At 41.9% G+C, this 25,417-nt stretch overlaps 1 pseudogene; it reads right to left on the bottom strand.

The window, feature by feature from the left end:
- Nucleotides 1-10,936: 10,936 nt before the first annotated feature.
- Nucleotides 10,937-23,743, bottom strand: LOC145812241 (uncharacterized; annotated as a pseudogene).
- Between the last annotated feature and the right edge of the window lie 1,674 nt (nt 23,744-25,417).

Below are 25,417 nucleotides of genomic sequence, written 5' to 3'. Positions count from 1 at the left end.
AATAACGAACCAAATCAACACCTACTAACCAATGATGCACAGCAACAATGAACCATCAATTGAACTTATGCCCCCAAGAATCAATGTTTGGCTCCTGAATCTATGTGGCTGCCGTAGTGTGTCACTTGGAAAAATAATACACCCGAAAGTTATATTGTGAATCTAAGGTTTATTATCAAACCTTAGTTGTTTTCAAATTGGATTGGGTCTCCTCAAATATAATATATAAAAATATATTATACTAAACCAAGTCAAATTAAAACTCTTTTAATAAATCAATTGGGTCCCACACTCCAATAAGGAGGTATACCCAACAATTCTCCCCCTACCGACTTAGGTGGAGAGATCAACCATACCCGCCAAAGTTCGACACTTCAAATGTTTGTCCCTCGACAAAGTCTTTGTCAACATATCTGAAATATTATCATCTGTGTGAACCTTTTCGAGTTGCAACAATTTCGAATCTAACACATCACGAATCCAATGGTATCTCACATCAATGTGTTTCGATCTCGAATGAAAAGTAGAATTTTTACTCAAGTGAATAGCACTTTGACTATCACAATAAAGCACATACTTTTCTTGCTTCAAACCCAATTCTTGCAAAAATTTCTTTAACCATAACTCTTCTTTGCAAGCTTCCGTAATGGCAATAAATTCAGCTTCGGTAGTTGAGAGAGCAACACATTTTTGTAATTTAGACTGCCATGCCACAGCTCCCCCTGCAAAGGTCATCAAATACCCCGAAGTAGATTTTCGAGAATCAACATCACCAGCCATGTCAGAATCTGTGAACCCATCAAGCATCGGCTTACCATCCCCAAAACACAAATACACCTTCGAAGTCCCTCGAAGATACCTTAGAATCCATTTTACCGCTGCCCAATGTTCTTTACCCGGATTAGAGAGAAAACGACTCACCACACCAACGGCGTGAGCAATATCCGGCCTTGTACAAACCATGGCGTACATCAAAGAACCAACTGCTGAAGCATAAGGAACTTTCAACATCTCTTCTTTGTCTTTCTCACTTGTAGGACATTGATTCGAACTAAGCTTGAAGTGACCCGCAAGTGGACAACCAACCGGTTTTGCTTTATCCATATTAAACCTCTCAAGAACTTTCTCGATGTAGCTTTCTTGAGACAACCAAATCAGCCCCTCTTTGCGATCACGAATAATTTTCATACCAAGTATTTGCTTTGCCGGTCCCAAATCTTTCATAGCAAAAGACTTGCTCAACTCCAATTTCAACCTGTTTATCATGGTAGAATCTTGACCCACAATTAACATGTCATCAACATAAAGCAAAAGAATAATAAATTTACCATCTGGAAAATTTTTCACAAACACACAATGGTCCGAAGTGGTTTTAGAAAAACCATTATTCATCATGAAAAAGTCAAATTTTTTGTGCCATTGCCGCGGGGCTTGCTTGAGGCCATACAAACTTTTCTTCAATTTGCAAACAAATTTCTCTTTCCCTTTTTCCACAAATCCTTCCGGTTGCTCCATGTAAATTTCTTCTTCAAGATCACCATGCAAAAATGCGGTCTTCACATCAAGTTGCTCAACTTCAAGGTTCATACTTGCAGCCATGCCAAGTACAACCCGAATAGAAGACATCTTTACAACTGGCGAGAAAATTTCATCAAAATCAATACCTTTCTTTTGCCCAAAGCCTTTCACGACAAGACATGCCTTGTACCTCAGATTCTTGCCATCATTCTTCAATTTGAAGACCCACTTATTTTTCAGAATTTTTCTCCCCTTAGGCAACTTCACTAAATCATAAGTGTGATTTTCAACTAAGGAATTCATCTCCTCTTCCATGGCCTTTTTCCAATCACCTTTCTTTGCATGCTCAATTGCTTCTTGGTAGCTCTCCGGCTCCCCTTGATCAGAAATCAACACAAATTCATTAGGAGGATACTTTCTTGAAGGTTGTCGGTCCCTTGTAGATTTCCTCAACTCAAGTTGTGGTGGTGGTTCTTGAGTTGGATACTCTTCCTCAATTTCTGGCTCAGCTTCATTAGAATTAGCATCATCCTCTATATCTTCAATAGGTGGCTGCACATCTCTCCCGTTTTCATCATCGACTGAAGATGAAGGAGATGGATCCATGTCAATGAGATCACTAGTTTTTGGTTCCGGTTGATCACCTTTGCCAAAGTCTTCAATTGTTTGGTCTTCAAGAAACACAACATCACGGCTTCGAATGACTTTCTTGTTGACCGGATCCCACAATCTATACCCAAATTCATCACGCCCATAGCCAAGAAAAATACATTGTCTTGACTTGCTATCAAGCTTGGACCTCTCATCTTTTGGAATGTGAACAAAAGCTCGGCAACCAAACACTCTCAAGTGCTCATAAGACACATCTTTACCGGTCCAAACTCTTTCTGGAGCATCACCATTCAAAGGATAGGAAGGAGACAAATTGATCACGTCAACCGCTGTCTTCAATGCCTCACCCCAAAAGGATCTTGGCAATTTAGCTTGTGAAAGCAAACACCTTGTTCTTTCCACAATTGTGCGGTTCATCCTCTCGGCAACTCCATTTTGTTGAGGAGTCTTCTTAACTGTCTTTTGGTGCCGAATACCTTGGCTGCGACAATACTCATCAAATGGCCCAATGTATTCACCACCATTGTCTGATCGGATGCACTTCAATTTCTGCCCTGTTTCTCTTTCAACCATGGCCTGAAAATGCTTAAATACTTCTAGAACTTGATCTTTAGCTTTTAGTAGAAAAGCCCAAACTTTCCTTGAATAATCATCAATGAAAGTAACAAAATAAAGTGCACCACTATGTGTTCTAACTTTTAAAGGACCACAAACATCCGAATGAATCAACTCCAAAACATTTTCTTTTCTAGAAGCAACATTTTTATGAAAAGAAACTCTATGTTGTTTACCGGCCAAACAATGAACACAAGTTTTAAGATGTGTACCTTTCAAACCGGGTAGAAGCTCTTTCTTGAACAATACTTGCAGCCCCTTTTCACTCATATGGCCAAGCCGCTTGTGCCATAATTCAGTAGAAGTATCTTCTTCAAGTGCATTGACAACACCTTTACAAATTTTTCCTTGCATCGAATAAAGTGTATGAGTCTTCTTACACTTAGCCACCACCAAGGAACCCTTTGTGAGCTTCCATATTCCATCACCAAATTTGTTGTTGTAGCCTTCATCATCTAGCTTCCCGGTAGAGATCAAATTGAGGCGAATGTCGGGAACATGCCTCACATCTTTAAGCAACAACTTGCAGCCCAGATTTGTTTCCAAGCAAACATCACCCATGCCAATAATCTTGGACAAACCTTCATTACCCATTCGAACAGAACCATAATCTCCTTCGGTATAGGTAGTGAAGAAATCAACTCGAGAAGTCATATGAAAAGAAGCACCGGAATCAATCACCCAATTGCTCTCTTGGCCCACAAAATTGATACAATCATCTTCACAAACAACCATGAGATCAGCATTGGTAGTAACTGCCGTTGTGTCTTCTTGCTTCTTGTCCACACTTTTGTCACGCCTTTTCTCCTTATTCTTAAGCTTTCGGCATTCTCGCTTCATGTGCCCTTTCTCATGGCAATAATAACACTCAACGTCTTTCTTTGAAAAAGAGCCATCTCTTGACTTGTCACGGCTTTGATCACGACCATGAGGAGTCTTACTCCTCCCCCTTGTTTTGCTTCGGCCTCTCACAACAAATGCTTCCGAATGAGAAGAACCGGCTGATTTTCTTCTAGTTTCTTCATTCAACAGGCTACTAGTGACTTGGCCCATTGTGACAACTCCATCGGGCGCCGAATTACTGACGGTCACAACCAAAGTCTCCCAACTTTCGGGCAAAGAACTAAGTAGCATCAAAGCCTGCAACTCATCATCAAAAATAATTTTCATAGAAGCAAGTTGGTTAACAATACTCTTTATTTCATTCAAATGTTCAGGAATAGGACTGCCCTCTTTATATTTTAAATTAACCAACTTACGAAACAGAAAAGCTTTATTTGTGGCTGATTTCCTATCATAAAGGCCCTCTAATTTTTTCCATAAATCATGTGCTGAAGTTTCAGTAGCAACATGATGAAACACACTGTCATCAATCCATTGACGGATAACACCAACGGCTTTTCGATTAAGCCTATTCCATTCATCATCTTTCATACCCTCGGGTTTGCCAGAATCACCCTCAATGGGTCCATATAAATCTTTACAAAATAATAGGTCCTCCATTTTAGTTTTCCAAGTTACCCAATTACTTCCATTGAAGCTAGACATGCGACCCACATTCCCCTCCATTGATTTACACAAATAAATAAATCCAAATAAACCGTAAGCTCTGATACCAGTTGTTAGGGAAAATCGATGTGATTCCCCACAAGTAAATCAATCAATGGGAATAAAAATTAATGCGGAAAAATTAAATCAAAGGCAACACAAGAATTTTTACGTGGTTCCCTCAATGTGAGGTACGTCCACGGGATCGAAATTCGATTCCACTATCAACCAAATAAGTTCCAAACGATTACAAACGAGACACTAATGGTCTCACAAAACCACCCTTAGGTGAATTCCAAATAATCACAAATAAACAAAGAGGAAAGACCTCACCAAATAGATGAACCAAAATCTTCAGAACCAAAGTTGAAGAAGACCCAAAATAACGAACCAAATCAACACCTACTAACCAATGATGCACAGCAACAATGAACCATCAATTGAACTTATGCCCCCAAGAATCAATGTTTGGCTCCTGAATCTATGTGGCTGCCGTAGTGTGTCACTTGGAAAAATAATACACCCGAAAGTTATATTGTGAATCTAAGGTTTATTATCAAACCTTAGTTGTTTTCAAATTGGATTGGGTCTCCTCAAATATAATATATAAAAATATATTATACTAAATCAAGTCAAATTAAAACTCTTTTAATAAATCAATTGGGTCCCACACTCCAATAAAGAGGTATACCCAACTGAGCTTTTACCATCTTCGATTTTGATGCCTTATTAGTAGGAGGGGGAAGGGTTAACGATTTACTGAGATGTTGGGTGTTTTGGAAAGTGTATTTTTTTTTTTTTAATGAGTATCTTTTAAAGAATTTAGGTTTAGATTTAGCTTGATGGGACGAATTGAAAAATTATAATTTTTTTAAAAATATATTTTTAAAAAATTTAGAAAAAACAAACATAAGTCAAAATAAATAATTTTTAAGCTTATTTTCATCTTTAATATATTTTTAAAATTTTTTAAAAAATATATTTTTTAGATTTGTCTTAACAAGACGGATAAAAAAAAATTAAAAAATCTTGACATAATTAAAAAAAATCATTAAAAACAAAAATTCAAAAAAAAGAGATTTTTTTTGCCAAAAAAATGGATCGTTGTTTGAGGAATCCTAAATGCTGTTGGTGTAAAGGATAGTCAAAAAAGGTGTTCTAGTACAACTAACTCTCTAGAACCATGACGCTACATACAATGATTCAGGAAAACTTATGGTGTGTGGGGTATAGTTTGTTTAAGATGTTTTATATTTTTCATCGAATCTTATTTTGACGTTTACACAAAATTATAATAGTTAATTCTTTATATTTTTATTAAATCTTATTTTGATTCTTATATAAGAAATAGTGACAGTTAACCATTGTATATTTATTCAAATCCTACTTTGCTCCCTACACAAGTATCAATATTCCTCTTACGTTATGTCATTTTTAAATCTTTAACAAAATTCAGTCATGTGATAAAAATGTGACTACGAAATAAGAGTAAGAGAGGCAAATCATCTATAATTTCTATTAATACATTTTGTTTTACGTGATAAGTACATAAAAGTTATATAACACAATATATATATATATATATATATATATATATATGGTATAAATTGCGACTAAAAGGTAAGAAAGTAGAAATTTTGAAATAAATAAAAAATGCGACAAAGAAATAAAAGAGAAAGAAAGATTAATAGCTAGAAGACTGTCTTACCGTGAAAAATAGAATTTTATAATTTCAATTTATGCAAAACCTTAATTCATCTTCTTAATTGTTCATAATTTGCGTTTTATTTTAGCCTAATACAGTCATATTTTGATGTAAATTTTGGTATAAAGTGTGTACTGGTAGAAAATACTGATGATTTTCTTTTCTTACTCTCATGTCGTATTTACATTATTATTATATGGCTAGATTTTGTTAAAAATTTAAACAATTGAGTAACAGAAATGGGACATTGACACTTGTGTAGAGACTAAAGTGAGATTTTATTAAAAGTACAGGGGGGTTGACTGTCACAATTTCATGTGTAAGGACCAAAGTGAGATTTGATCAGAAGTGCAGGGGATTGACTGTCATGATTTCATGTGTAGGGGCTAAAGTGAGACTTGATACAAAATGTAACGGTGTAAAATGTAATTTACCCATTTTTTATATTGAAAATTAGCGTCAAATTGTTTAGTATAGATTTTGCTTACAACTTATTAAGCAAATATAACTTAAATAAGTTGAAAAAAAAATTCTTATTATCTAGAAACAACGAGAGGAGTTGTTTTTCACTTCTAATTTTTTTTTTTATAATTATTATTATTAACTTGTAGCATACAATATATTGCACCAAACAAATCTTATGTCATAGATTTTTATTTTACTTTATTTTTCCTTTTCTTCTGGAATCACTATGGAAATATAAGTGAGTTTTGATGCATGTGAAATTGTGACCTTACTTCCATCGTAATATAGACCCCATTTATATCTCTGTATTTTTTTAAATTATTTTCTATATTTTCCACTAATTTGAAATATATATTGATGATATAGCATGTTCTAGATGGAACGAGTCGGACTGATCCACGCTTCCCAAACTAGTATCCGAATGACCAAGCCCGCAGAGGAACCTGCACAAGAGTTCAACGGGGAACGGGGAGTCCCCCAGCGAACCCTCCGACGTTCAAGTTAGAAAGAGAGGTGGAGTATAGAGATAGATTAAAGATAGAAAACTTAACTTTTTTCTTGTCTTTGACGTCTTCTTGTCTTCGAAAGTCTATGCTCTACCTTACCTTGTTCATGGTGAGGCCGTTCTGTCTCAACGGGGAGGGCTTATCGCAATAAATGCTGTAAAGGCCTTCATTAATGGCTGATGTGCAGTGCAATAACTTTGTAGGATCTTTGTCTGCTTATGTGGCTTGTCCTTCTCTTGCCACGTGTTTAGATGTTATTGGTTCTTAATGCCATGTTGAGCTCCAGCGACGTTAGGCTTTAATATTTGAGTTATGTATTAAGCCCCAAACGGTGGGCTATGTCCTTTATGGGCCTACTCGTGTCAGTAGTCCCTCATTTCCGAGTGCAGCTTTAGTTCAACGAAGGGAATAATGAAGAAGACGATGGTTGTGAAAGATCGGTGGGCGAAGACCGACCGATAGGTGGGCCGAGCGGGAAGGGTGACCGAGCGGAGGAACCGACCATGAGGAGGGTCGACCGCGAAGGGTGACCGAGTGGGGGGTCCGACCATGAGGAGGGCCGACCACGAAGGGTAACCGAGTGGAGGGTCTGACCATGAGGAGAGCTGATCGCGAAGGGTGACCGAGTGGGAGGTCCGACCATGAGAAGGGCCGAGCGCGAAGGGTAATCGAGTAAAAGAACCGACCATGAGGTGGGTCGACCGCAAAGGGTGACCGAGTGGGGGGGTCTGACCATGAGGAGGGCCGAGCGTGAAGGGTGACTGAGTGGAGGGTCCGACCATGAGAAGGGCCGAGCGCGAAGGGTGACCAAGTGGAGGAACTAACCATGAGGAGGGTCGACTGTGAAGGGTGACCAAGTGGAGGGTCCGACCATGAGAAGGGCCGACCGCGAAAGGTGACCGAGTAGGGGGGCAAGTGGCGGTGCGCGGGGCTCGAAGAGTGGCAAGGCACGTGGTGATTTGAAGTAAAAAAGACAGGGTAGGGGAAGGGGGCAATGGATCGTGGTCGTACACGTGGCGGCACCCCGTAACGAGAAAGGTTAGGCGTTGAGCAAGAAATGAAGCGATAGTTTAATATAGGGTGTTGAAAAGACAATTTTGGCGGATTTTTAAAATTTTTTAAATTGGCAAAATCTAATTGTGACCCTTGGAATATAGGCAAGCCTTGGGCTTTTGGTATTATCCGTTTTACCTATCTCTTTGCAAAAAATCAAAACATCCCAGAAGTAAACTCGTTCGTTGCCAGTGATACGTCCCTGCAACACTTTGTGAACTTTCTTGTGCCCGCATCCGAAGCCATTTGCAGACACACAAGAGAGATGGCCCAAGAGGAAGCAACAACCGCAAGGGTTCCTCTGTTAGGCGATGACGATGCGGTGGATTTGGCGGAACAGTATCGTACGGAGCGAAGGGAGGGAGAGGTAGTGAGTCAGGCGGTGCGGGCTTGCCCAAGGACAATGATTGCAGCGGCAAAACCCATTAGCCAAGTGGAGCCGGACCACTAGCACACCAAACTGGACAGGTCCATACTTACGGTGGAGGAGTTGGAGGGAATAAGGAGGAAGTACCAAATTCCCTTGGAGATGGGGTTAAGATTGCCCTCAGCCAATAAAAGGGAGTCGGATGTGCGGCCGGGCGAATTCAGCTTGTATGAGGAAGCATTGCGAGGGGATTTGAGTCTACCTCTCCCTCAAGTAGTGGTGGATGTATTAAACAAGTTAGAAGCGGCGCCAAGGCAGCTGATGCCGAACGCTTGGAAGATAATAGTGGTTTGCGCGAGTGCCTGGCTGCTGGCGACCGGGGGGACGGGGATGATAGTTGAGGAGTTTTTCTTCTGCTACAAGGCCTCCGGTCAGTAGGAGATTTGGGTGACTCTACAAGCAGTGGCGGGGTGAGGGTTGGTGGCGGGTCTTCCATCTTCGGTAAAGGGGTGGAGGTCGAGATGGTTCTTTGTGACGGCGAACAGTGGGGCTGGGGTTTGCACAACGTGGAAGGTCCACACCAAATCAGTCGAGCCCAAATTGGACGGGGCGGCCAAAGACCGAGTGAAGAAGGTGAGGGAATGAAGGGAGAGAAGGGGGTGAGGTGCGACAAGTTAGTCCTTCCTTTGATGTTGTTTGTCTAGAACTTGGGACCGCAACCGTTGGGGGATGATCCAGCAAAGGAGGAGTTTGAGGTACAGTGGAAGGCGCATGAGGAGAAGGAAAGAAGATTGTTCGCCAGAGCGGACAAATATAAAGAGGCAAAGTTGAGGCCTGCTCTGAAATCGATCGCAAGGGAGCGAGTCCGACCGCGCCCAAGTCGCTGGAGGAGAAGGATCTGAGTGGTTTTGAGCCACGACCACCTCTAGCTGATCCTCTGAAGGAGAAGGGCAAAAAGAAGGTGGAGGCCGTATTGAAGAAGAAGAAAAGAGTAAGGGAGAGGGAGGAGGGGCCAACCCTGAAGAGAACGAAAGGGTGGATGGCAGAGGAGACCCCCGAAGTGGGACTAGAGGAGGTGGCGAAGGGGGTGGAGAGTGGGGCGACTGCCCTTGAAAAGCGAGTGGAGGGTGGGGCGACTTGCCCTTTGGAGGGGGCAGAGTAGCAACCCAAGAGGGGTCCTGCGCCCCAAGGAGAAGAAGAGAGGGCCTGGTTGAAGACCGCCTTTTACCATGTCTTAACAGTGTCCGGGCGACTAGAAGGGGAAGGAAGAGAAGCCAGGACTGCTGCAGATCGCCTCTTGAGAGTAGTGGAAGACGTAGCCGTACCCTCGATGGCCAGTTTTACTGAGGCTAAGCTACTAAGGGGGTTGTGCTCTGCCCAAATGAAGGCGATCGCTTGAGCAGGGGCCCTTCTAAACAAGTAGGCGGCTGCAAAAGGTGAAGTGAGGCCACTAAAGGCAAAGTTGGAGGAGGTGGAGACCCAAATTGAAAGTTTAAGGAGGGAGAGCGCATGCTGGAGGAAGACCGTGCGGAGTGCGTGTGTCAGGGGGCTTGAAGAGGCCCAGAAGGCCAAAAAGATGGAGGTGTTGGCGGTGGTGCATGGAAATTCAGCCGACCGTGCCCATGTTGAGCTGCTCGCGACCAAGTTGGAGCTGGAGACAGAACGTCGCAAGGTGGTGTCGCTCGAGTTCTAGCTGGTTGGCGAGCAAAAGAAGCTAGAAGAGGCCCAGAAAGCCTACGCCGTCTCCAATGAACGGTGGGGTGAGGCCATGACTTGCAACGAAGATTTGCGTGCCCAGTCGATCAAAGCAAAAAAAGAAGCAGATCTTAAGATCGCTGGGTTAGAGAGGGAGCTGGCAGATGAGCGCGCTAAGTCAACGGCAAAGAAGGCGGGGCTGGAGAAGGCCTTGGAGGAAGAAAGAGCTAAGCTGGCATCTGAGAGGGCGGTGTACCTCGGACCTCTGTGTTGTAGCGGTTGAGTAGTTCAAGGGGTCTGCCGACTTCCAGATGGCCATTGATGTCGCGATCGCCAGCAGCTTTGCGAAAGAGGAGTCTAGGGGGGCTGGCCCGTTGGGAGTGACCGCTGGGAGCAGGAGTGAAGAAGAAGTGATCCAGAGCTTCAAGTGGTCGGACTTTTACAAGCATGAGATGGTTGAGTTCTGGGACAGCGACTGGAAGAATTTCAAGCGTAAAGCAGAAGAGTTGTTCCCAGACTTGGACTTCAGCAATGTGAGGATGTACGAAGCCGACGTGGCCCAGACCCCCCTAGACGAGGGTGTTGAAGAAGAAAACCTTGCGTCAAGTGAGGATGAATGACTGGTTTGAATAAAATTTGTAAAGAAAATTTTGGTTGTTGCTGTTTTGTTGTTGTTGTTGTTGTTTTTTGTTTGTAATTTCTGTAGTGAAATATGTGTACCTTTGTGTGAATAAATAAAATTATGAGTTGTGTTTTTCATACTATTGTCTTCATGTTTTGTGGATTTGTAAGAAAACCACAACGCAAAGTGAAGTTTAAAATGTGAGAATGTTAAAAACGTGAAGTTTCGAATCACGACCCAGTAGGGAGCCACTCTGACTTGTAAAATGTTGAACTGTAAAGGTCCTAAAAGGTGAAGTTTTAAATCATGTTGTAAGAGTGTTGATATATGAAAGGTTGGGTTGGGAAATGAAAGTTAAAAAATGTAAAGAGTGTTAAGAGACGTAAAAACATGGACCTTGAATTTGACTAAGTATGGCAACTATGCCACAATCATGAAGTTGCAAGAATGGCCTTGGCCGAGCTCTTTATTCGTGCTCAGTTTGAGTTGAGCCATGATTAACTCGGTTTGGCTGACTCTTCACGTGACTCAGTTTGGCTAAGCTCCTCATGCTCAGTCTGGCTGAGGCTTTAAGTAACTCAGTTTGGCTGAGCTCTTCATGCTCAGTCTCGCTGAGGCTTTAAGTAACTCAGTGTGGCTGAGTTCTTCGTGCTCAGATTGGCTGAGGCTTTTCACGCTCAGTCTGGCTGAGGATTTTCATGCTCAGTTTGGCTGAGGCTTTAAGTAACTCAGTCTGGCTAAGCTTTTCATGCTCAGGCTGGCTGAGGCTTTTCGTGCTCAGTCTAGATGAGGCTTTGAGTAACTTAACCTGGCTGAGTGCTGTAATCAAGATGTTATTGAACTACCACACAGATAACTGAGATATAAAATTGTTGTCATTTAAAGTGTAGTCCATTTGATCAGAAATTTACATCATGTGAGAGAAGAACAAGAACATTCAAGTGTGTATATTGTCAAAAAGAAAATACAACAACTGATCAATACGGAAATAGGGCTTTATTGGAAATAACGCTTTAAGTTCTCGGCGTTCCACGGATGGGGGAGATCTCGACCTTCCATGTCTTGAAGTCGGTAAGTGCCCGGACGAGGTTTGGCCTTAACAACGTAAGGTCCCTTCCATTTGGCTGCCAGCTTGCCCTCAGCCGTATTTTTGGTGGCAAGAGTTGCTTCTCGCAAAACAAGGTCCCTCACGGCGAACTCCCTCGGTTGGACTTTGCGGTTGTAGTGTGTTCTTATTTTCTGTTGGTATGAGGCCCGGCTGACAGCAGTGGTCTCTCGAAGCTCTTCAATCAGGTCTAGGTTTGCCCGACGCAGCTCTTCAGTTAGTTCCGGATTCGGGTGCAGAACCCTTGGGGTGGGTAGACCGATTTCCAATGGGATGACCGCCTCAGCGCCGTATGTTAAGCGGAAAGGGGTCACCCTAGTGGCAGTTCGGGCGGTAGTGCGGTAGGCCCAGAGTACGTTTGGTAGTTCCTTAGCCTAAAGTCCCTTAGCAGCTTCCAGCTTAGTTTTGATGATCTTCAGAAGAGAACGGTTGGTAACCTCAACTTGGCCATTGGCTTGGGGATGACCTGGGGAAGAGAAACATGGTTGGATTTGAAGTTCTGCACAGAATTTCCTGAACTTGGCATTGACGAATTGTTTGTCGTTGTCGGAGACGATGGCTTGAGGGATGCCAAAACAGCACACGATCGACTGCCAGATGAATCTGGTCGTGTTTCGCTTAGTAATTGTGGCAAGGGGTTCCGCTTCCACCCATTTAGTGAAGTAGTCAATGGTAACGATTGTGAATTTGGTTTGGCCTCGGCCAGTGGGCAAGGGACCAACTAAGTCGGTTCCCCATTTGGCAAATGGGTAAGGGCTGCAGAGTGTGATCAGTTCAATAGGGGGAGCATGAGAAATGTTGGCATAGCGTTCGCACTTATCACATTTAAGCACGAATTCAGTGGCATCTTGATTGAGAGTAGGCCAGAAGTACCCGGTGCGAAGTATTTTGTGGGCTAGTGACCTGGCACCCGAGTGATTACCACATACACCCTCATGGACTTCCCTCATCACGTAGGTCGCTTGAGTAAGATTGAGGCATTTGAGGTATGGCGCGTGAAAAACCACGTTTGTACAAAAAACCGCTGATAAGAATGTAGTTGGACGACCGGGCCCTGACCTTGGCGGCCTAGTGTTTGTCGGCGGGCAATTCCCTATTTTTCAAAAATAGCAGGATATCTACCGCCCATGGGATAGGTTTATTCTAGAGGAAATGAACTTGCTGCTGTTGTAGGGAAATGGCCAGGTGGGCCAGGTATTCAAGGCAAATGCCATGACTGAGGTCTGACTGGTCGGCAGAAACTAACTGGGCCATTTCATCGGCCTTGGAATTTTCCGTCCGAGGGATGTTCTTGATGCGAAAATTATTGAAAAGGCGAGCAAAGGGGAGTGCAATATCCCTGTAAGCCCGCATTGTGTCTTCCTTGGCATCGAATTCCCCAGTGATTTGTCCGACGAGGAGTTGGGAATCGTTGAACACTTGGATGTGGCTGACACCAATGTCTCTGGCGAGCCGAAGACCTGCAATCCATGCCTCATATTTAGCCTCATTATTGCTTGCGTCGAACAAGAAACGGAGAGCACATTTGAAATAACCACCCTCGGGGGCGGTGACGATGAGATCAGCCCCACTGCCTTCTTTACATGATAATCTGTCAACGTTGAGGGTCCAAGAGTGGGGGTCTTCTGCCTCAGTGTGGGATTGCGGGGGCGGAGGAGCCGTGGTTGGAGTGGGATTAGTGAATTCCAGGATAAAATCGACAACAGCCTGCCCTTTGCTCGCCGTTCAAGGTGGTAGGAGATGTCAAATTGGCTGAGCTCGACTGACCATTGCATAAGTATGCTGAACAGCTCTAGTTGTTGCATTATCTTCTTCAAAGGTTGATCAGTGAGGACCATTATGGAGTGGGCTTGGAAATAAGAACGGAGTCGTCTTGAGGTGGTGACCAAGGCCAAGGAAATTTTTTCTAATAATGGATAATTCTGTTCCGCGCCTTTGAGAGCCCGGTTGATCTAATAAACCGAGCGCTGAACAGAACCGTCCTCCCTGATGAGGGCCGCACTAACTGCGGTGCTTGATACGGCTAAATAGAGAAAAAGGGGCTCACCCGTGAGCGCTTGGGAGAGTAAGGGAGGGTTGGCCATGCACTGTTTCAATTGTTGGAAAGCCTCTTCAGACTCGGTCGTCCACTTAAAAGTTTGCCGAAGAACTTTGAAAAAGGGGAGGCACTGGTCTGTTGTGGGGGAAATGAAGCGGTTGAGGGCGACGACTCTGCCAGTAAGCCTCTGAACCTCCTTACCTGTTCTAGGTGACTACATTTCTATCAAGGCCTTGATCTTTTCGGGGTTAGCTTCGATGTCCCGTTGATTGACCATGAAACCCAAGAACTTCCCAGATCCTACGCCCAAGGGGCATTTCTCCGGATTGAGCTTCATTTGATACTTTCGTAGGGTGCTGAAGGTCTCTTGCAGGTCGGCCAGATGATCAGTGGAGAGTTTGCTCTTAACTGGCATGTCATCGACATATATTTCCATGTTCCGGCCTATCTGATGATGAAAGATGGCGTTGACCAACCGTTGGTAAGTGGCCCCGGCATTTTTCAACCCAAATGGAATGACACAATAATGGTAGGTTCCCTGGTTGGTGATGAAGGAGGTGCGCTCCCGATCAGACGGGTGCATTAGAATTTGGTTGTACTCAGAGAAAGCATCAATGAAGCAGAGCATTTGATGGCCGGCCATGGCGTCAACAAGCAGATCTATGCGAGAAAGGGGATAACTGTCTTTGGGGCAAGCTCGGTTAAGGTTGGAGTAGTCAACACAGAGTCACCATTTGCGGTTATTTTTACGGACTAGGACCACATTTGATAGCCACCTGGGGTAGTCCACATTTTTGATAAACTGTGCCTCAAGGAACTTATCTACTTCAGAAGCGATAAGAGTATTGCGCTCCGGGTGAAAGATGCGCTGCTTCTGGTGGAAGGGACGGAAATGGGGCTCAATGCTGAGACAATGGGTGATGAAGGGGGGTCAATACCCGGCATGTCGTAGTGGGTCCAGGAAAATACGTCGTTGTGCTCAATCAGGAGGGCAGTAAGGTCAGCCTTGGCCTGGGAGGATAGTTGGCTGCTGATTTTGGCAGTTTTTGCCGGGTTGGTGGGATTGATGGGGACCTCGACAAGCTCTTCCATTGGTTCCCCTCTGACCAGCTCACCCTCGTCCCTAACGTTGAGCCTTTCAATGATCATAGCCTCCTTTAGCTTGATCTCTTTAAGTGAAGTGATGTAACATTCCCTGGCCACGGTCTGCTTGCTCCTCACTGTGCCAAACCCAAGGTCGGTGGGAAATTTGACGGCAAGAGAAAAAGTGGATGTGATAGCTTGGAAAGCATTTAGGACGGTGCGGTTAAGGATGATGTTGTAAGGAGAGGGACAGTCTACGACGAGGAAGGTGAGCAACTTTGTGGTCTGCCGTGGGTATTCTCCGATTGTGACGGGAAGATCGATGGAGCCGATGGAGGTCACCCGATCTCCAGTAAAACTGACCAATGGGGTTTGGAGAGGGGACAGACTTTTTTCCCCGATCTTGAGCTGGTAGAAGGCATTTAGGAAGATGATGTCTGAAGAACTGCTGATGGGTCGTTGAACACACCAAAATTAAATACTAAACTATACCAAGTTCTATTAGAATAATGGCAAGTCCAGGTATTGATCCACAGGGACTATTGTGAAATTAAACTAATTTAATGGTCAAATTCCTAAATTAATTTTGATAAAAAGATTGGTTGTTTATAACCTAATTTAATAACGAATAAATTAAACTAAGGAATTAAATTATCAATAATATATGAAATTGGGTTTACTGAATTGGGGAAAAAATCCTAGGGTAGAGAATTCACCACTAACCCCATAATTAGGGTTTCCAATTGATATCAATTATGCTATGGTTTGAACGGATTAATGCTTCGCAACTACAAGCTCAAAGTATTTAACAAGAAGATCTTCACATTCAATGTACGAGCACGAACCATCTTAAGTAATACGAATCGTTCACTCTAAACTAAGGTAGTGATACGACTCGTTCCTCGTAGCATGGTTCGTCTCATACCTGGAATGTAAAGGAATAGAAAACTCATGTATGGATAATATTCAACAATCACAGAAAGTCAACTATTCGAAGAGATAATGAAAAATATAATAAAGAAACTTCTAAATCACCATACAAATGTTCAAACCTTTACATAATTAAAGATCAAAAAGAAAACAAAATAATTACATGGCTAGGGTTTCATCAAAACCCTAGAAAAGACGACTAGCCACTCATAAAGGAGTGGAAGGAGGAAGATGGAGAAGGAACCACCATGGGAGACATCCTTGAAGCTTTTTGTTTTCCTCCTCTTCCAAACCCTAGCCTCCCTCTTTAGGTCAAAACAAGTTCAGAACCCTAGAAAGCCTTTTCCTTGCCTTTTTATACTTCAAATCTCGTCCAAACAGGTTTAAAACGTCGGTTTGACTTTCCCAGAAAAAGTCAACGTACGTGCGAGAAAGTCAACTCTGTCCAAATTCTGTCTTTTTGACCATTTTATGCTCCGATGATATACAACCTGATTGACATTCAACATACATAAAGTATACAGTTTGACCAGTAAGTGAAGTTAAGAGATTCTAATTAACGGCCTCAATGATGTATATTTCGGCCTTAATTACATCCCCCAACTTACTACTTGCTAGTCCTCAAGCAAGTAAAATAAAATAAAATAAAATCTATCTATTTCCTCTTTCGTGGGAAAACAGTTGCATTTAGCATATGCAACAAGCCTTTAAACCACAAGGTTATCCCAAGTGGACGAGTAAAGTCTCGTGAGGGTTTCCATAAATGATACCCACAAACATTAACATATTCATATATACTCAACAACAAATGACCACATTACTCCACCTAACAATCAACTTATGTGCCAGTATCGTGTGATATTGAGACATCATGAGTCATTAAAGGCACAGTGGACAAGCATGAAGGAACCTATTGAGTCGAAACCACAATTCTGTAAATACAAAAGTAAAGTTCCCTATACTTGTGCATGCTAGTAGACAAGTCATGAGTATCCTCGGTGTAAAGTGCAATCTCCATATTAATTAACTATCCACTATAATAGCCCAGTGTAACTCATAATAACACCCAACATATACAGAAAAACTAACCTGTTGCAGCCAAGATTCTCAAAAGTTGTTTTGTTTTGTTTTTTTAAATGACTGTGCAATGTCCTGATCCATTAAGCTTTCTAATCAACCCATGTAACAAACATTGGGCCAATGACTCCCAAACCAGACGATTTTAGGGCACTAGGTGTAAAGACACCCCTACGGGCTTAATAACTCGAGTTGAAAAGGCTACGAATCCGAACAAGTCATTCTTCTTATTTTTCCTTAACTGTGCAATGTCCAAGTCCCTTAAGCTTTCTAATTAACCCATGTAGCAAGTTTTGGGCCAATGACTCCCAAACCAGACGGTTTTAGGGCATTAGGTGTAAAGACACCCCTACGGACTTAATAACTCGAGTTAAAAAGGCTCCGAACCCAAACAAATCAAGTTATTTATTTATTTATTTAAAGAATCTTGGCTCCTCATTTATTCTTTTCTGTAATTCTAGCTATTATCAATGATGTACACCAGGGATTATAATAAAAAGATCACCGCTATGATAGTGTGTTCATGTGAATTAAGGCATACTCATGACAAGTGTACTAAAACCACAAACACAGACAACTTTCTTCGTGCAAACATCGCATGCAAGTATCTACCCAATAAACCCTTTTCATACAAGTCTACTATGCTCTCCAATAAACATATGCAAATATCATCACCCTACTAACAAAAAGTCACATCAAGTAAAGTAATGCAATCACGTGAAACAGGTATAAGCATGAAGTATGAGCCAAATAGAAATGCATAAAAGAAGATATAACCCTCATCCCCCAACTTGAATATGACATTGTCCTCAATGGAAAAGTACAGAGAAATGAGAGAATATTACCAGAATTGTAGGTGCACATCCAGGTAGGCAGAGAGTAACATATACACACTTCACACTTTTCTTTTCTTTTTTTTTTGAAGAAAAGAAATAATTAAATAAATGAATAAAAATAATATTAAATTAAATTAACTAAACTATAAAATAAACTAAACTAAACTAAACTATAAAATAACTAAGCTACAAAAAAGACTAAAGTATAGAATAAAATAACCTAAACTAAACTAAACTTTTTTCTTTTTTCTTTTTAATTAATAGAAGAGAAGAAAATAAAATAAAATAAAAACTAAACTACTTAATAATTAAATGAAAAATTACATCATAGAATAAAAAAATAAAAATAAAAATAACATCACTAACTAAACAAATTAAATTTAAAAATAAAAATAAAACAATTCACAAACTAATGAGAATCAGTAACGAAACAATTTAAACTAAACAAATATAGTAAATAAAAAAAAACTAAATTAGGATTATTGTTAGCACCATGATATCTGAGGTGTTTTTTTTTTTTTTTTTTTTTTGGTAACGAAAATAGAAAATAGAAAAATAAAAATAAAATAAATAAGTAAATAAAATTTGATTTTTTTAATATACAAATAAAAAATTATAAATAAAATAATTGTATATTTATTTATTTATTTTTAAAATTTATTTATGTATTTAGTAAAAATTTATTTACTTAAATAAATTAAAAATGAAAGTAAAATAATAATAATAATAAAATAAAGCAAAACAACCGCACCAACTCATGCACCAACACGCACCTGTCGCGATTTCACAATATGGCGCGAATTTTTTATTTTTTATTTTTTTTATAAATTAATCTTCGTCCCGCACGTGCAGAGTGCGGCTTGGGTCAACATTCTTCCCACCGCACCTGCTTATTAAGCAGGGCCAACTTGTTTTGTGAGATTTTTTTTTGTCCCATGTGCATGCACAGTGCCGCACATGCAAGAATTTTTTTTTAAAAAAAAAAAAATTTGTATTGGTTTACAATTGAACATGTATAACAAAAAAAATAAAATAAAATAAAATAATTTTTTTATTTTTAAATTGAACAAGTATAACAACTATTTTTTTTAAAACACAGAAAATAAACATGAAAGTATGTTTTTTTTATTTTTTTTTATTTTTTATTTTTAACTAACTCTCAGCACCTAACAAAAGGCACCAGTGTTATGGCATAAAGTTGCCACTTTAGAATCCCCCAGGTAATAAAACCCAGCGTAGTTTATAGCCTTCGGGCTAGTACAACCCAAATATACTTAACCATTTCTACCTTCAATTGACGTCCGAAATAAATATAGTACATAAGAACATAACGAAATGCCCACTAAAGGTATAATCTTCACGCAAAAATCACGGGTACTACTTTTCTCCCTAACTGTGTTTGTAACTTTTCCTATTCTCCAACAGGGTGATAGACTAGGTTGATTCGGTATCCAGAGTTGAGGTGCATAAAGCTACCTCAACCTATGGGGCTGCCACACAGAGTTCAAGTCGAGGTAGTTTTGAAGCAATCTCTACACCCCTGGGTATTTAAACCAGACTCTAGTATCGGAAATCCCAAACCTTTGTGTTCTAGGCTATGCCATTCGAACTCTTGTTTCCACCTTCTCAGTTGGTCTCCTAGGAACTCACTACAAACACGGTTAGGTGGCTATACCAGACCATCAGATGCCGTTCGGGCACGGCAAACACCAAAGGAATTACACCTTTAGAGGATTTAAAGTCTCCTAGACGCAAGTAAAGCATAACGAGAACAAAGAAAAACATAATAGCATAGAAGGGAAAGAAAAGAGAGCAAGAAATCAATTTATCAATCATAGTAAAATGGGTCCATCAAAGCAATGGACTCAATTATATCCCCATTCCCAATCCCCTCTATATATGGTTTCAATCTTTGGCCATTCACTTTGAAAGTGTGGCCAGTTTTTGGATCTCGCACCTCAACAGCGCCATGACTAAATGCCTCAACAACCTCAAAGGGGCCATCCCATCTTGATCTTAGCTTACTCGGAAAGAGTCTCAATTTTGAATTAAAAAGCCACACTTTTTGGTCGGGTTCAAAGGATTTTCTATTAATGTGCTTGTCATGGAATTCTTTAGTCCGAGCTTTAAAAACTCTCGAACTCTCATATGTATCATTCCGGATTTCCTCCAGCTCATTGAGTTGCAAGTTCCAGTTGAGCTCAGCCGCGACCATATCGAAGTTAAACTTCTTTATGGCCTACAATGCTCGATGCTCAAGTTCAACCGGGAGATGACAAGCTTTGCCAAACACCGCCCTATATGGTGACATTCCAATGGGTGTCTTAAAAGTAGTGCGGTAAGCCCATAATGCATTAATTAACCGTTGTGACCAATCTTTCCTATCCGGTCTCACCGTTTTCTCAATTATGTGCTTTACCTCCCTATTTGAGACTTCCACTTGGCCACTAGTTTGAGGATGGTATGGAGTGCCAACTTTATGGGTGATAGAGTATTTCTTAACTACCGACTCAAAGAACCGGTTACAAAAATGTGTACCCTGATCATTTATTATGGCTCTAGGAAACCCAAAACGATTAAAGATATTTTCATGCAAAAATTTGATTACCACTCTATGATCGTTTGTTCGGGTAGCTATTGCCTTCACCCACTTAGACACATAATCTACTGCCAAGAGAATGTACTCAAACTCGAATGACGACGGGAAAGGGCCCATAAAATCAATCCCCCAAACATCAAATATTTCTACCACAAGAATAGGGGACATTGGCATCATGTCACGCCGAGACATCGAACCCATTTGCTGACAGCGCAAACAAGTTCTACAAAATTGATGGGCATCTTTAAAAATTGTGGGCCAATAAAACCCGCTTTGTGAAATCTTGGCGGCCGTTTTATGCCTACTAAAGTGACCGCCACATGCAGAAGAATGACAAAGTATAAGAATGCTATGCACCCCACTCTCCGGCACACACCGTCAGATCACTTGGTCGGAGCAATATTTAAACAACTCTGGATCCTTCCAAAAGTAATACCTGACATGTGAAAAGAATCGGTTTTTGTCTTGCTTAGACCAATTCTGCGAAATTTGCCCAATGGCCAAGTAATTCACAATATGTGCAAACCACGGGGGGCTCGCTTGTGACAGCTCGAAAAGTTGTTCATCCGGAAACGAATCATGCAAAATAAGAGGGTCACTATTATACTTAACCAGGATTCGGGAGAGATGATCCGCCACCACATTCTCAGATCCTTTCTTATCACGAATCTCTAAATCAAATTCCTGAAGCAACAAAATCCATCTAATCAACCTAGGTTTGGTCTCTTTCTTAGATAGTAAATACCGCAAAGCAGCATGATCAGTAAAGACTATGACCTTGGAACCTAGGAGATAAGACCAGAATTTGTCTAAGGCAAAAACTACAGCTAGTAACTCTTTCTTGGTAGTAGTGTAGTTCAATTGAGCATCCGAGAGAGTGCGACTAGCATAATATATGGCAAATGGTGCCTTATTGACCCTTTGGCCCAACACAGCCCCGACAGCATAATCGGAGGCATCACATATGATTTCAAAGGGAAGTGACCAATCTGGTGATTTCATGATTGGGGCAGTGGTCAAGGCCATTCTCAGTGTTTCAAATACCTTTAAGCATGCCTCATCAAAGACAAAAGGCGCGTCCTTAACCAGTAAACTACACAAAGGACGTGATATCTTACTAAAGTCTTTGATGAACCTAAGGTAAAAACCTGTATGCCCTAAGAAAGACCTAATTTGACGCATGGAATTGGGTGGAGAAAGGCCTGCAATGAGGTCAACCTTAGCCTTGTCAACCTCTATACCTCGAGGGGACACAATGTGTCCCAACACTATACCCTCACGAACCATAAAATGGCTCTTTTCCCAACTCAAGATTAGGTTTGCCTCAATACATCGTTTTAACACTCTAGTCAAGTTCCTAAGGCATTCCTTAAAAGATGGTCCAAACATCAAAAAGTCATCCATAAAGACCTCTAAGAATTTCTCCACCATATCGGAGAAAATGGCCATCATACACCGTTGAAAGGTTGCTGGTGCATTACATAGCTCGAAGGGCATGCGCTTGTAAGCAAAAGTGCCAAAAGGGCATGCGAATGTGGTCTTTTCCTGGTCAGCGGGGTACACCGAGACTTGATTATACCTCGAGTAGCCATCAAGAAAACAATAGAAACCCAGCCCCGCTAACCGCTCTAGAATTTAGTCAATGAAAGGTAGGGGAAAATGGTCCTTCATAGTCAAGGAATTTAGTCTCTTATAATCAATGCACACTCGCCACCCAGTAGTGGTTCGTGTGGGGACTAACTCTCCCCCCTCATTCTCAACAACGGTGATGCCCGATTTCTTGGGCACCACTTATGTGGGACTCACCCACTTGCTATCTGAGACCGGGTATATGATACCCGCATCCAACAATTTCAAAACCTTCTTCTTCACCACCTCTTTCATATTAGGATTCAGTCTCCGTTGTATTTCACGAGAAGGTTTGGAGTCCTCCTCTAGGTGTATATAATGCATGCACACGGAGGGATCTATCCCTTTCAAATCAGCCACTGACCATCCTATAGCACTCCGATGTGCCACGAGAACACTCATTAACTGACTCTCCTGTGCTGCAGTCAAGTCAGATGCAATGATGACCGGTAAAATATCTTGGGGCCCTAAAAATGCATACTTGAGTGTGGCCGGGAGTGGCTTCAACTCAAGTGTAGGTGGTGTGACCAAAGATGGCATGGCAGGCTCTCTCGACAGAGGAGGAAGTGACTCAAACCGGGCTTTCCATGGAGGAAAATCTGGTGTAGAAGAAGAATTAAGCAAGACATTCACCTCCTCAACCGACCCATCAATATCAAAATTTTCAAACCCAAAATGAGCTAGACAAGCCTCTAAAGGGTCCTCTACAAGAATGGATGGCAAAGTTTCCTCCACAATCTCATCCACAACATCCACTAATAAGTACTCCTCTCTCTCATGAGGTTCTTGGGATGTTTGGAAAACATTAAGTTTCACTTGCATGTTACCAAATGAAACTTCCATAACCCCAGTCCGACAATTAATGCATGCATTGGCCGTAGCCAAGAAAGGTCGACCTAAGATCACCGGGATTTGTTTCCTAGAACTGCCTACTGGTTCCATATCTAATACCAAAAAGTCAACAGGGAAGTAGAACCTATCAACCTTAACTAGCACATCCTCAATCATGACATGTGGCACTTTGAGGGATCGGTCAGCCAACTGAAGAGTAACAGTAGTGGGCTTCTACTTGCCAAGCCCAAATTCCTCGTACACAGAGTACGACAACAAATTAACACTAACCCCTAAATCTAATAAGGCCCTATCAATGAAATGGTCCCCTATAATGCATGCAATGGTTGGGGCACTCGGGTCCTTAAGCTTAGGAGGTGTGTCATTCAACAAGATGGAGCTTACTTGCTCCGTGAGTAGGACCTTTTGGGACATATGTGTCCTAGATTTACGCTTTTGCGTAGATAGGTCCTTCAGAAATTTGACATATGATGGTACTTGCTTAATCGCCTCCAACAGGGGGAGGTTGATTTTTACCTGTTTAAAGACCTCCATCATTGCCGCCTTCTTATTAAAAGGGGACGGTGTATCAAGGCATTGGGGAAAGGGTGCCTTAGGCACATATGGTGCCTTGGGCTCAAGTGAAGTGCTAGGGACTAAGTCATCCCTCTTAAGAGTTTCCCTCTCACCCTTGCTCTTATTAGGTGAACCATCGTGGTCACCCTTCTTAACTCTAGTTGCATCAGACGCAACTGATTGAGGCTCTAACCCCCTACCACTTCTCAAAGCAACCACCGCTTGCAATTGCTCATGTTGCTTCCCATTCCCACCCGAACTCTTTGCCCCGTATTGTCCTTTAGGGTTGGCCACAGTTTGACTTGGTAATTTTCCCTCATCTCTTCGATTCATGTTGTTAGCTATTTGACCCAATTGGGCCCCTAGCTTGGCAATAGAGTGAGTGTGGGAGTGAACTACCGGTGCTAACCCCTTAAGTTTTGAGAGAACTTCCAAAACCTGAGTCTCAAAGGCAGAGTTTCCCTAAGGAACAGGCGGGGGTTGTGGTTGCCGGTATGGTTGTGGGGGTCGATAAGGTTGCGGTGGTCGGTAGGATGATTGGTTGGCAAAATTATTGAAATTCTGTCTTGGTGGTGGAGGATTGTAAGAAGTGCCTTGTGAAGGGGGTCTCCATGAGAAATTAGGGTGATTTCTCTATCCCAGATTGTATGTGTTGGAGTATGGATCATTACCCGGGTTGGAGAATCCTTGAGTCGCATTCACATGCTCTTGGACTAACTCAGGAAATTGTGATGCCGAAGGGCAGTCACTCAAGTCATGAGCAGGGCTCGCAAAAATAACATATGCCTCGTGAAATTGAGGTTGATCTTGCTGGGTAAGGGCATGTCCGTAGCTAATAATTGGTCCATCTTGCGGGACAGGGCCTCTACTTGTTGGGCTAACTCTAGGTTTTAGCCGACCTCATAAATGCCCCGTCTTTTCGGGGCTCAAACTACTGCTTGCCGGACTTGCCGGGCTGCGGAGGCATGGTGAAGGGAATTATCACTTAAGTTCTCAAACAATTGCCATGCCTCGGCATCATTTTTAGACATGAATGTCCCACCACAGGACGAATCCACCATTTGGCGGTGCGGCTCAGTTAAGCCATAATAGAATGCTTGAACAAGTTACCAATTGGCACTTGGTGGTGGGGACACTGTTGGAGAAGGTCTCGAAGTCTTTCCCACGTCTCATGAAATTGCTCACCTTCTATTTGAGCAAAGTTTGTGATGGCTCGCCTAAGTTGGTTAGTTTTACCTATGGGAAAGTACTTCTCCAAAAACCGTTGCTGTAATTGATCCCAAGTTGTGATTGAATTAGCAGGTAAAGAATTTAGCCAGTGTTTGGCATTATCCTTTAATGAGAATGGAAACAATCACAACATTAAAGCCTCATTTGTAAAATTCTGAATCCTCACTGTCGAGAAAATTTCCAAAAATTCATTCAAATGCTTATAAGGATCATCATGAGTTAATCCATGGAATGATGGAAGCATTTGTATGGTGCTGGATTTAATCTTATAATGAGCAGCAGTGGTGTTGGGTAATTGGATGCATGATGGTGATGTATATGCAGTGGGTATAAAATAATCCTCAAGGGTCCGGTTAGGCACATTTGGGACATCAGGATTAGCCATCTCTAATGGCTCACTGTATGAATATGAATATTCAAGCCTAGGAACACGGGCAGATGCCCTAAGTCTCCTAAGGATCCTTTCTAGTTCAAGGTCCAAACTCCACAATTCAAGGCGACAAGAACGACGCCTGTGCATACACTACCCACACATACACAAAAAGTTCGACTCGGTGCACTAAGTTATGAAAGCGGAATGCTAAAAGGGAAATACTCACAGCGGTTTAACGAAAACGCTTTACTTGTCTTGCGGGTGCTTGGCGTGTAGACGTTGTCTCCAACCCCCAATTGAGCTTTGACTTTCGTTTTAGCACTTTGGTTCTTTGCTTGTGAGTGTTTGCTTCTGTTTACTCACTTTAGTACTGCGGTTTTTTTTTTAAGCTTGGCTACGCTCTG

Source organism: Camellia sinensis, chromosome 2 (genome assembly GCF_055761805.1).
Source record: "Camellia sinensis isolate YWXY chromosome 2, ASM5576180v1, whole genome shotgun sequence".
Lineage (NCBI taxonomy): Eukaryota > Viridiplantae > Streptophyta > Magnoliopsida > Ericales > Theaceae > Camellia > Camellia sinensis.
Note: the sequence above shows the minus strand (reverse complement) of the source record. Positions and strands in the feature narration are given on the sequence as shown.